Raw genomic sequence first — 13,625 nt, 5'->3', positions numbered from 1 at the left:
GCATCTGATAGCAAAGAGCGCCCTTGGCGACAGCCAAATCAAAACCAAACACACACAAAGCACTTCCTCCCCTCTCTATCTTCCATGGGGAGGAAGTGGAACAGCAGGGGTGGGTGAGGGGACACCTTCCTCCTTCCCCCTGCAGGCGCAGGCACTGGCCAGGCTTGACAGGGGAATGAGAGTGCTGTGGACTAGACGAGAGAGACACGGTTCGATTTAGATTGGACTTGAATTTTTAATTCCTAAAAATGAGACTGTCCAATATTTATGTTTTTTCCCCAAAGAAATCTTATATTTAAGGAATACAAATGTCATGCATGTCATAAGTACAACTGTAGGATTACAGTGATTGTTCCCACCATACCTGCCCTCCACTCTCCCATCCCTCCCCCTCCTCTCCCATTCCCAGTCCCATTCTCCACTAAGATCGATTTTCAATTAACTTTATACACAGAAGAAAACTCTATGCTAAGTAAAGAGTTCAACAATTTGCACAAAAACAAAAACAAAAAACAACTCTTCCTCAACAGTTGAGACAGGGCTGTTCAAAGTCATTGCATCTCAAAGTTAATTTCACTTCTTTTTTTTTTATAAACTTAATCAATTTTAAAGAAACACCCCAAAATATCATCTGCAAAGAGGGATAGTTTGAGTTCTTCCTTCCCAATTTGTATCCCTTTCATTTCTTTTTCTTGCCTAATAGCTCTGGCTAAAACTTCCAGAACTATATTGAATAGCAGTGGTGAGAGTGGGCATCCCTGTCTGGTACCAGATCTCAATGGAAATGCTTCCAACTTTTCCCCATTCAATAGGATGTTGGCCGTGGGTTTTTCATAAATTGCTTTGATTGTATTGAGGAATGTTCCTTCCATACCCAGTTTGCTTAGAGTTTTCATCATGAAAGGGTGTTTGTATTTCATCAAATGCTTTCTCGGCGTCTATTGAGATAATCATATGGTTTTTCTTCTGCAGTCTGTTAATGTGGTGTATCACATTGATTGTTTTGCGCACATTGAACCATCCCTGCATACCAGGGATAAATCCCACTTGGTCTGGGTGGATGATCTTTCTGATGTGTTGTTGCATTCTATTGGCCAGATTTTTATTGAGGATTTTTGCATCTATGTTCATCAGGGATATTGGTCTGTAATTCTTTTTCAATGCTGCATCTTTTTCTGGCTTAGGAATTAAGGTGATGCTGGCTTCATAGAAAGAATTTGGGAGGATTCCCTCTTTTTCGATTGTTCTGAATAGTTTGAGAAGAAATGGGATTAGTTCTTCTTTAAATGTCTGGTAGAATTCAGCAGTGACTCCATCTGGTCCTGGGCTTTTCCTTGTTTGGAGGGCCTTTATTACTGTTTCAATTTCTGTCTCAGTTATGGGTCTGTTTAGGTTTTCTATGTCTTCCTGGTTCAATTTAGGTAGGTTGCATGTGTCCAGGAATCTATCCATTTCTGATAGATTTTCCTGTTTGCTGGCATACAGGTCCTTGTAGTAATTTCTGATTATTCTTTTTATTTCTGTGGTGTCTGTTGTTACCTTTCCTTTTTCATCTCTGATTTTATTGATTTGGGTCTTTTCTTTTTTTAGTTAGTTGGGCCAATGGGGTGTCAATTTTGTTTATTTTTTCAAAAAACCAGCTCCTCGTTTGGCTGATTTTTTGTAACTAGAGCCCAGGGAGATTACTGATGCCATAAACAAGAGTGTCAAATTGTTAAGTCAACAACAGGAGTCACTGTGTACTTACTCCTCATGTGGGATCTGTCCTTAATGTGTTGTCCAATGTCCAATGTGAAGTAATGCTATAACTAGTACTGAAACAGTATTTTACACTTTGTGTTTCTGTGTGATTGCAAACTGATGAAATCTTTACTTAATATATACTAAATCGATCTTCTGTATATAAAGATAATTGAAAATGAATCTTGATGTGAATGGAATGGGAGAGGGAGCGGGAGATGGGAGGGGTGTGGGTGGGAGGGAAGTTATGGGGGGAAAAGCCATTATAATCCATAAACTGTACTTTGGAAATTATATTTACTAAATAAAGTTAAAAAAAGAAACACCCCAAAAATGATACATCTTTTGTGAGCACTTAGACATAACTATAACTTATGAGATACAAGAATATCCTCCATTTAATATATTAACAGAAAGTAAGTCCTTGAGAACGAGTTTTATCATTAATTAAGGAAGCACCTAAGAAAACAAGCAATGGACTCGGACACTTAGGCATAACTAAAACTTAAGAGAAATAAGAATATGCTCCACTTAATACACTAACATGAAATAAATCTTTAAGAACAAGTTTTGCAGTTAACTCTTTTTTTTTTTTTTTTTTTTTGACAGGCAGAGTTAGACAGTGAGAGAGAGAGAAAGGTCTTCCTTCCATTGGTTCACCCCCAAATGGCTGTCATAGCCGGCACACAGAACCAATCTGAAGCCAGGAGCCAGGTGCTTCCTCCTGGTCTCCATGCGGGTGCAGGGCCCAAACACTTGGGCCATCCTCCACTGCCTTCCCGGGCTACAGCAGAGAGCTGTACTGGAAGAGGAGCAACCGGGACAGAATCCGGGGCCCCAACCGGGACTAGAACCTGGGGTGCTGGCACCGCAGGCAGAGGATTAGCCTAGTGAGCTGCAGTGCTGGCCTTGCAGTTAACTCTTGAAATACAACTTTTTGAGGACAGAGGTCCTGCTTGGGAAGTTAGTGCCCAGTGACTCCTGATATTAATTTAACGATTAACACTCTCATGTATGATGTCAGTGATCACCCGAGGCTCTTGACGTGAGCAACCCAGTCTATGGAAGCCTTTTGAATCCACAAACTCTGTCAGTATTTAGACTAGAACATAAGCAAAGTGGAAGTTCTCTCCTCCCTTCAGAGAAAAGTATCTCCTTCTTCGATGGCCATTTCTTTCCACTGGGTCTCACCCACTGAGGTCCTTCATGCAGGACATTTTCTTGCCATGATGTCTTGGCTTTCCATGCCTGAAATGCTATCATGGGCTTTTCAGCCAGACCATAGTGCTTTAGGGCTGATTCTGAGGTCGGAATGTTACTTAAAGTGATTGTCATTCTATGAGTCTGCTGTGTGGCCTGCTTCCCATGTTGGAGCATTTATTCCTTTTTAATTCTATCTATTATTATTAATAGACCCTTAGTCCTCTCTATAGGATCACTTTAACACTTAATCCTATCCATATGATCACTTTAAGACTTAAGATGGTATTTTTACTACCCAGCTTAATGTGGTTTGGGGTCTCATGGCAAGTTTTTAAATTGTATCCTTAGAAGTAAGTCTGTAGGAATGTATGCAAAACTATACAGCTTTACAGTTACAAACTTCATATGCTTCATAACTATAACTTTAGGAACATGGCGATTCTTCCCTCTGTGCCTACCCTCCCACCCACACTCCTACCCCTCTTCCTCCTCCCTCTCTTATTCCCACTCTTATTTTTTACTATTTTCAGTTGACTTTATACACATATATTTAACTCTATGTTAAGTAAAGAGTTCAACAAATATTATGAGAAAAAAACTGTTCCTCAACAGTCAAGACAAGGGCTGTTCAAGACATTGCTTCTCAAAGAGTCAATTTTACTTCTACAGATTGCCTTTTAGGTGCTCTATTAGTTATCATAGGTCAGGGAGAACATGTGGTATTTGTCCCTTTGGGACTGGCTTATTTCACTAAGTATGATGTCCTGGAACTCCATTTGGGTCTTCCACATGGATGTCAGGGGTCCAAGTACTCGAGTCACCCTCTGCTGCTTTCCCAGGCTCATTGGCAAGGAGCTGGATCAGAAGTGGACTCCAATGGGCACTCAGTATGGGATGCCAGCATCCAAGCAATGTCTTAACCTGCTGCACCACAATGCTGGCCCCTGTTAATACTTAAAAGCCACCAAGAAGCCACGGGCTATGCCTAGATTTTGCTTCAAGGCTTGAGGAAAGAGCTCTAGCAGAACAGAGCAGGATACAGTGGAGAGGCTGTGTCCAAGGCAGTGTAGCTGTGTCATGTTGTGGTGCTATATGCACACACACACAATCTCACACCCCTCACACTCACACACATGCACAGAGGCACTCCTAGACTCCCCAGCAAGTTGGTAATGGAAGTCATCGGTGAGGGCTATGACCATAGGTGTTTGTTTATTGCTTCTCTCTACTTTCTTTCTTTCTTTTTTTTTAAAGATTTATTTATTTATTTGAAAGTCAGAGTTAGAGAGAGGAGAGGCAGCGAGAGAGAGAGAGAGAGAGAGAGAGAGAGGTCTTCCATCCACTGGGTCACTCCCCAGATGGCCGCAATGGCTGGAGCTGTGCCGATCCGAAGCCAGGAGCCAGGAGATTCTTCCGGGTCTCCCATGCGGGTGCAGGGGCCCAAGGACTTGGGCCACCTTCTGCTGCTTTCCCAGGCCACAGCAGAGAGCAGGATCAGAAGTGGGGCAGCTGGGACTTGAACTGGCACCCATATGGGACACTGGCACTGGAGGTGGCGGCTTTACAGCGCTGGCCCCTCCACAAATCTTGAACCAGATGACAGCTGGCCTATCTCCCGTGCAGCACGAGCTGTATGCATATCTGGCTTCCCATAATTATCCCTGCAGAGCATTTTATCATTTCTGTTGATTTGTCTTAATTTCATTCACATAAAAGTGTATCTTCCACTTAGAAAAATCTGCATTTCTTTCATTGCTTTGGAGGCTGTGCATTTTTCTGCCAATAAACATGTAATCCTACCGTGAACACGTCTACTTGTGTCATTAGCCAAAACACAAAATGGAAAAAGGAGTCTCTGACTATGAACTGGCTGTGGGCATAGGGGCCGGCGCCACCGCCATGGCGCGTTCCTCCTCTAGTGACACGCAGGCTGGACTGGCAGACAGGCCAGGTCCCTGACAAGGATTAAAGGCAGCACGTAACTCCTGTGCTGGCAAGGAGAGATCAAGGCACAGAGGAGAACAACAGATGCAGGCAGCACATCCATTCCAAAACCTACCCTTGGAAGTGCGGGCGGTGACTTCCGGGGTGGGGCTAGGGAGTTTGATTGGCAGTTGCTGTTCTGGAGTGCAAGAGGAGGCTGAGGCCGGGAGCTGGAGCGAGCTGGGCGGCGTGGAGGTGGGGTGGGCCGCTCTGCTCCCCTGGGCTCCTTAGGCAGAGCGCGGGCCTTTACCTGTGGTTTCTGCAGGTGCGCGTGGGCAGGGCTGTGACAGGAGCTCCTTCTGGAGAAGGAAGGCGGGGAGGAAACTTCCAGCACAAACGGGCAGAGGCAGGCGCAGAGCGCACCTCAGCAGTGTTTTCCGCGGGCCACGTGCAGCCGGCATTCCCCAAGCCCGGTTCCTCGACCACAGCACCTTTCGCCCGCCCCGGCCTCTCCCGGACGGGTGCTCGGCGCCGGGGCAACCTGGGCACCCTCCTCCTGGGAGCCGTCAACAGTGAGTTCAAGGGAGAAACGGGAGGCCGTTCCTAAGCCGCGTTCTGCCAGCTTCCAGAGCGTCTCAGTTGCCTTTTGCAAGGCAGGCTGGGGTTCCTGCCCCCTGCCCACAGCCTGGGACAGACCTGCGGGCCGAGCCGCCAGGGCTGAACAGGCAGTCTGGAAGCCCAGGGGAGAGTTTCCGCCCCGGGGAAGGGGGAGACCTAGGAACCACCCCGGGCACCGCCACGCCTGGCTGGCTGCTTTGCCCTGGAACCCCGGGCAGAGTGTTGAGAAAGAGCCTTAAGAGCAAGAGGAGCCAAGCTCAAGTGCTTTCCCGGAAGTGGGGCGCGGTCCTGGAAGAGAAGGGAAGACTGGAGGAAAAGAGGAAGGGAGCAGACAGCAGCCAGCCCGGCAGGACCCGCGTGCTCATTTCACAGACCAGGAAACTGAGGCCCGCACAGGAAGTGGTTTTCCCAAGAGCAGGTTTAAAACTTTTTTTAAAAAAGACATTTATTTATTTGAAGGCTGTGTATGGACACAGAGAGAGAGAGAGAGAGAGCGCTCTTCCATCTGCTGTTTCTCTCTCCAAATGGCCGCAACAGCCAGGGCTGGGCCAGGGTGACGTGGAGGCAGGGGCCCAAGCATTCAGCCATGTGCTGCTTTCCCAGGGACGTTAGTGGGGAGCTGGATTGGAAGCGGAGCAGCCAGGACTCCAGCTGGCAGTCTGACAGCTCATGCCAGCATTGAAAGCCGCAGCGTAACCGGTTGGATTGTAATGCTGGCTCCTGAGAGCAGATTCTTAAGAATCATCCTGCTTTCTGGAAATCAACCCAAGTGCCCACCGTTGGACGGACAGATACAGAAAATGTGGCAGTCATACACAATGGAATACTATTCAGCCATGAGACGTGTGGAGTCCATCATTTGAGTGAAATAAGCCAGGCATAGAAAGACGAATGCTGCGAAAGCTGGCTCCTATGTGGAAGGTAAAAAGTTGGTCTAGTAGCACTTGGGAGTAGAAGAAGGTACCAGGGCAGAACATGGGGGAAGACAAGGGGGACAACGGGTACAATGTCACAATCACTTCGAAGGGACAAGTTACGGTTTTCTGTGGCCCTATAGTTAACAACGCATTGTGCATTTCGAAGTAGCCAGAGGAGAGGAATCTGAATGTAATCCCATTGAGCACCGATGACAGGTTGAGGTGATGGCTGTGCTATTTGCCCTGATTCGATCATTACCCCGTGTGTATATGAATTGAAACATCACATTGCACTTGTAGATATGTACAAATATACTGTGCCCATCAAAACATAAAATGAGCTTTAAAAAAGTCCCCAAACTGCATTTGAAAGGAAAAATGAGATTCATCTGCTTCTCTCTCTATCTCTCTCACCCCCTCTACCTCTTCTCCCTATTGCTGTCAGTCAGGGCTGCAGGATGGGCTGGCCTGGAGTCCTCCACAGATGGGGCAAGCATAACACCCATGGGAGAGCCAGGGGGTGGTGTGATTTTTAATTCTGGTCAGGCAAGGGAAGTTCTTTTAGGCTGTCCTCTGTGGGGAGTCTGGGGTGGGTGCTGTGTCTCGGCGATATATCCTGGAAGATGCAAAGCTGGGGACAGAGCCACAGCAGAGGCTTCTGGCTCGTGCACAATACAGAGCTCCTGCAGCTGTGCAAGTAGGTGCCAGAATTCTCCAGGAACCAACACTTTGTCCCCAACACCGTGAAGACAGCCTTGTTTGAAGACAGGCCAGTCTGTTCTCCAGACTTCTTATTTAGCCTTCTCATGTGCACCTCAGAGATTTACCTTAGTTTCCAGCTCTTCCAGGAAGCCCTCGCTGGCCTGCACACTGGCTCCCCACCATGTCGGCTCACCCAGCTTAAACTCTGCACCTGCATAGCATGCCTAGATTCCCGTTATCTGGACGTCTGTCTTGCTTCTTGCTCCTAGACACTGGTGGTTGCCTGAGACCAGTGCTGTTCACACTGTGCCCTGCATGCTTACGTCAGTGTGAAACATGTTGGGTGTTTGCAAGTAGAACCAGTGTTAGCCCAGGTAATGGGAGGTTATTCTAAGAATAGATATAGGGCAGGAAAGACACTAATATAGCACTGGAGTGGAACTCTCTGTTGAGAGGGAGGAAAGGAACTGGGGAAAAACGTGGAAGTGAGAGTGAGAGAGCACAAAGAAAGGGCAGGAGGAGACAGGAGGTCCCGGTGCACACTGGTTGCACAGCTCCACCTGGGAGCACACAGAGGCTGCAGTGAAAGCCCAACCTGAAACACACCTGCATTCAGAAAGTTCATGGAGAACGCATATAATAAAACACTATGCATTGATTTCAAAGTTGTTTGCATTAACTACACTTTAAAAAAGGATTTACTTTATTATTTGAAAGGTGGAGTGACAGAGAGAGACAGAGATGTTCCATCTGCTGGTTCACTTCCCAAATGGCTGCAACAGCCAAGTCTCAGCCAGAATGAAGCCAGGAGCCAGGAACTCCATTCTGGTATCCCACATGGGTGACAGGGGTGCAAATACATGGGCCATCTTCTGCTGCCTTCCCAGGTGCATTAGCAGGGAGCTGGAGCAGAAGCGGAGCAACTGGGGTACCATTCCAAGATGGGACGCCAGCATCTCAAGGGGTAGCTTCACTCTCTGCACTGCAACATGGGCTCCATAAATTTGTCTCTTTAATTCCATTTCCCATGAACTTTTGGAAGTCCCCTTGTAGCTGTCTAAAGTTGAGTCATTTTAAAAGTTCTTTTGTTTTTTTTCCCACTGATAATCTCAGTTCTGACATTTGCCAGAAAGAGGTTTTAACCCTGGCATGCCACACTACTAAGATATAACTATGTCAGTTGAAATGATTACTTTCCCCCTTAGAAGTTATTTGTAGAATTAAAACTTCCCATGATCTGGCTCTGAGCCATTTTCAGCCATTTCAGGATAAATTTGCAATTGGATGAAAATAGCCATGACACATATGTGTCTGCATGCGTGTAGTAAGGAATTTTTTTTTTATCATTTCATCTTCTCCTGCCTTGCGTTTCAACCTTTGTCCTTTTAATTTTCTGGCATTTGGCAACCACAGCATGGGCCTAGTTTCCCAGGAGTGTCTTTTGTAGGAACACACTGCTGATTGGCTCTTGGCTCTGCGATAGGGCTAGCTGACTGAAAAACTCCTGCTGGAACTCTTGGGCCAGAGGTGCCTGTGGCAGGAGCTGCTGTCCACTCTCCCCTTGGCAGGCACCCGCATCTAGAAAGCTGAACATACATTCTCATGGACATTTCATAAAATGTCACTGATTCCTCACTTGTCAAAATGTATCCCAGGGAAATTTGATTGAAAGCGAACAAGGGTCCATAACCTCTTCTCAGGGACCCCCAGGGAGCAGGTACTCAGCCCTCTCCATCTGTGAGTTCTCCTAAAGAGGTTCCCGGTGGCCACACCTCAGGGCATGCACACAGCTCTGCACTCACTGTGGACACTGGCACAGTATGAAGCTGAGTTCTTCATAAAGAAAAGACGTTTATAGAACTCACAGTTCTGGAAGTTCAAGAGCATGACACTGGTGTCTGATCAGCTCTGCTGATGGTGGCCTGTGAATGGCATTCCAAGGGTGGGAGCCAGAGCAGACCGGATCATGTGGACCTCCAGAGCTGAATGAACTTGCGTGCTCGCAGCCCATTCTTGAGGGAACTGATTCAGTTCCATGAGACCTGAATGAATCCCTTCTAAGGGTGGAGCCTCCACGATCTCTCTGCCTTCTACCAGGCCCCACCTCTTAGAGATCCACCACCTCTCAGGACCACTACAAGGGGGACCTGGCTTCCGGCACATGAACCTTGGAGAGCACCTTCAAATCACATCAGATATGCAGCGGAGGGGGAGCCTCACAGGCCCGCCTGGCCCACCAGGGCCCTGTTGCGGGTGAGACGCTCCCTCTTCCCCTGAGGTCCTCCTCCCTGTGGACAGTCAGGGTCTCTGTGTCTCCAGAGAACCCCTCATCACAGAAGAGGCCAGCTCATCGCTGAGACCTAATCTGGCTCCTACCTCGTGGCAATAACTGGGATGTCACTTATTTGAGCAATGGCTTCCTGCTGCTTCATGAGCTATCAAGACATTCTAACCCCACGCCCAGATCATGAGCAAGAAGACTCAGTGGCAAATTCTCTTCTCTGTTCTCTGTCTTGGTCACCCAAGTGGCCCCGGGTGGGGAAGAGGCCCAAGTTCAGAACTTTTGTTGATACAGCCATTACCACCTTGTAGAGTGGCCTTGACACTTATTCTTGGTATGCTGTTGGCTATTCCAGGAACTGAAGTATTTGACTTTTCTCATGAAGGTGATTTCTACAAGGAAAGGAATTGAGAGGACTGAGTCTCCTGAAATAAGTATTTATCATCAATTATTGGAAGGGAGTACGTTAAAGAAAAGATGCAGAGAAACAGCAGCCCAAATGCCCATGGTAGTTCCGCCTCGGGTGTACTTTGATGGGCATGGATGTATTATCATATTGCAGCACCTTATTCTATGAGCCAGTATACAGAGGGAGGCAGGCTGTGTTGGCAAAAGGTAATTTTCCATTTTCATGCCCCAGGTTAATATGGAAATACTCTTGCTCCATATCTTGGTGGAGGAAATCTCCACTTACCTCTTCATTTGCAAAGGACAGGGTTGTGGGGACCTGGGGACTGGAAGGGTGAGGCAGTCAAAAGCTTCAGGCCAGGGTTGGTGCTGTAGTATAGTGGGTAAAGCCACTGCCTGCAATGCCAGTATTCCATATGGGTGCCAGTTCGTGCCTCAGCTGCTCCGCTTCCAATCCGTCTCCCAGCTAATTGGGAAAAGCCATGGAAGATGGCCCCAGGACTTGGGCCTCTGCCACTCATGTGAGAGACACAGAAGAAGCTCCTGGCTCCTGGCTTTGGCCTGGCCCAGCCCTGGTTGTTGAAGCCATCTGGGGCGTGAACCAGCAGATGGAAGACCTCTCTCTTTCTGTCTCTTTCTTTCTGTAATTGTGACTTTCAAATAAATGAATAAATCTTTAAGCCTATCTTGTCAGGGCTTTTCATTCCACTCAGTGTTAGAGATAGGAGACAGTCTCAGGTTTAAGTAAGCTTGGGTCAGGATGACAATGGTACAACTGTGACAGGAAAGGAAGAATGGGTTACAGTTACAGAGGCTTCTATGTCTCCAGGTCTGTCACCCCTGTGGCCAGTGGACACAGCCTGAAGCCAGTGTTTCCCAGTGGCCTTCCCCTGCCCACTCTGGCCCCTCTCCCTGAATGTCCTTAGCTTGTTCCCCTCTAGCACTTCTCTCTTTGCAATTGTAGGAATCTGTAGGAAAGTTGGGTTTGAATTACAGAATGTCATTTTATGGGCAATTTGTTCCAATATCCTGGATAACGAAGGGCCTCTGGGTAGTGTAGGGATTACAAAGAGGACTCCAGAGTCAGCTTAGCCAGATTCGCATCCTGGCAGAACCGCTCGTTATCTGTGTGTCCTGGAGCAAGCTTTTCCAATTGGAAACACCGCGATGGCAGCCTCTACCCTAGAAGGTTCTGAGAATCCATCAGATCGTATATATGAAGTACTCAGAAGAGCACCCGGCACATGATAAGTGCTCAGGAAATATTAAGTGCTATTATTAGTAACAAACTGACATATATTTGTTAACTGTGATGGTGGGTTCATGGGTGTTCTTTTTATTAAGCTTTATACTGTGCATAGTTCTTATAAATCCCTTTTATGTGTATGATATATTTCACATGCATAAAAATACACATTAAAGATGAATGAGCATTTAGAAGGTTCATTTTAGCAGTCATCTGTTCCAGGGTTTCAAGGCAGCAATGAAGTAGAATACTCTATCCCGTTATGGAGCTGTGTGCCAAGCAAAGGAGTGTCCATGTGTTCTGCATCTTGGTTCAGGAAAACATATGGTTGCAACAGGAATTGCACTGATTCCCTGGGCGTTATTATCTGAGTGTGTTGTCTTTTTTCCCCCTTCTTCCTAGAAGATCAGTTGATTTTAGATTCAACAGAATCACTGGGGTGTTTCAATGGAGATGAGTCCTGGGGGGTTCTTGTCTTGGCACAAGAAAGAATTCAGGCGTAGAACAGAGAGCAAAGGAGCAGGGCTTTACTGAGGACAGGGCATCCGTCAGAACGGAAGGGACAGAGAGAGAGCCCAGTCACTCAGACTGGGGGAAAGCAAGGTTGCATGGTTAAATGCAAAGAATACACCTGGCAGGCCAGGCAGGCGGCTCAGCTGAGAGTGGAGAGAGCCAAGCGTGCGCAGTCTTTGTTCAGACTGAAGCTTCTAAGGGAACGGTCCAGTTCGTTCCTGCCGTTTCTCATTACCTCCTCCCCCTTCTCCTCCAGGACAAAAGGTTTGCTGAGTGTAAATTAAGAAATTCCTTCCCCGGTTTGTCATCAGATGGGGTGGGGTGGGGTGGGATTGAGGAGGTGGGGGGGGGGGTGGGGGCACCTGCTGGGCCTAGGGTGCTTGCCTTGGAGGAAGTAGGTAAAGGTTTTATTTTATTTTATTAAAAATTATTTATTTTACTTGAAAGTCAGAGTTACAGAGAGGCAGAGAGAGAGGTTTCCATCCACTGGTTCACTCCCTAAATGGCCGCAATGGCCAGAGCTGCACCTATCTGAATCAGGAGCCAGGAGCCTCCTCTGGGTCTCCTACATGGGTGCAGGGGCTCAAGCACTTGGGCCATCTTCTACTGCTTTCCCAGGCCATAGCAGAGAGCTGGGTCAGAAGTGGATTAGCCAGGACTTGAACTGGCGCCCATATGGGATGCTGGCACTGCAGGTGTGGCTTTACCCCCACAACACAGTGCCGGCCCAAATGTCAAGGTTTTATTGCTCAATGTTATCAGGCCAGGTAACCCATTTGGTCCTGGGGAGAGAGAATTCTCCCGGGAGCTTTCCTTGGGGGAAGGGCTGGGACCACCTGGAAAGTGTTCAGGGTCTGGGCAGCACTTTGAAGTGTAGATGCTGGGCTGCTTCCCAAGTGAGCTTCTGCAGATGTGCCATTGCATTTCTCTCAGGCTGATTTCTAACTCCCTGCCTAACAGATGGAGCCACTGTGTGCCTGATTGCTAGGATGGCGACCCTGGCCAGCAAGGTAAGGACAGCATGGGGTGGTCTCCTGGCTCACTTCCAAGTGAGCTTACACCCAGCAGACTTGAAAGCACCACCCACCCTTTCTTTCTTTTTTTTCTTGCTTTCTCTCTTCTTTCCCCCTCTCTTTCTTCTCTTTTTTCCTTCCTTCTCTCTTCTTTCTTTCTTTCTTTTTTTTTAAGATATTTATTTATTTATTTGAAAGGTAAAGTTACAGAGAGGCAGAGAAAAGAGAGACAGAGGAAGAAAGAGAATCTTCCATCTATTGCTTCACTCCCCAATGGCTATAATGGCTATGGCTGGGCCAAGCCAAAGCCAGGAGCCTGGAACTCCATATGGGTCTCCCACATGAGTATAGGGGCCCATGTATTGGAGCCATCTTCTTTTTCTCCCAGGTGCATTAGCAGGGAGCTGGATTGGAAGCGGACCACTGGGACTTGAATGGATGCTCGTATGGAATGGCAGCATCACAGTTGGTGGCTCAAACCACCGAGCCACAGCTCCAGGCCCCACGTTTTCTTTTTTTCTCTCAATTCCTCACGTAGAAAGGGGGTGATACTTGCAAGGATGTGTAGTTCTGGAGTTTAGGGCGTGGACGAGACAGGTACAGCTCATTCTCTGATGGAGTTTGTAGTGTTTACAGTGCCCTCTCTCACGCTAGCTGCTACACTGTAGGCATTTGTGCACCTGCTAACCTCCTCCACTGACTGCAAGTGTCTTAAAGGAAAAAAGTCTCTTATTTCTCTTCAAACCCCACAGTGACTTGCTTAGTAAGCATCTGTTGAGTGTATAAATGGATGAGAGGGTGATGGGAACCATTACACAAAAGCTGAAAAGAAAGTGGAGAGATTGGACCGTCAGTCTTCTAGGTAATAATATTTTAAAAATACAGGAATGGGGCTGGCCTTGTGGCACAGCAGGTTAAGCTGTTGCCTGCAATGCTGGCATCCCATATGAGCTCTGGCTCGTGTCCTAGCTGCCCTGTTTCCAATCCAGCTCCCTGCTAATGTGCCTGGGAAGGCAGAAGAAGATGGTCCGAGTGCTTGGGCCCCTGCATCCATGTGGGAG

The sequence above is a fragment of the Oryctolagus cuniculus genome, chromosome 9, assembly GCF_051225735.1.
Source record: "Oryctolagus cuniculus isolate XC-2025 breed Fujian yellow rabbit chromosome 9, ASM5122573v1, whole genome shotgun sequence".
Taxonomy (NCBI): Eukaryota; Metazoa; Chordata; class Mammalia; order Lagomorpha; family Leporidae; genus Oryctolagus; species Oryctolagus cuniculus.
Note: the sequence above shows the minus strand (reverse complement) of the source record.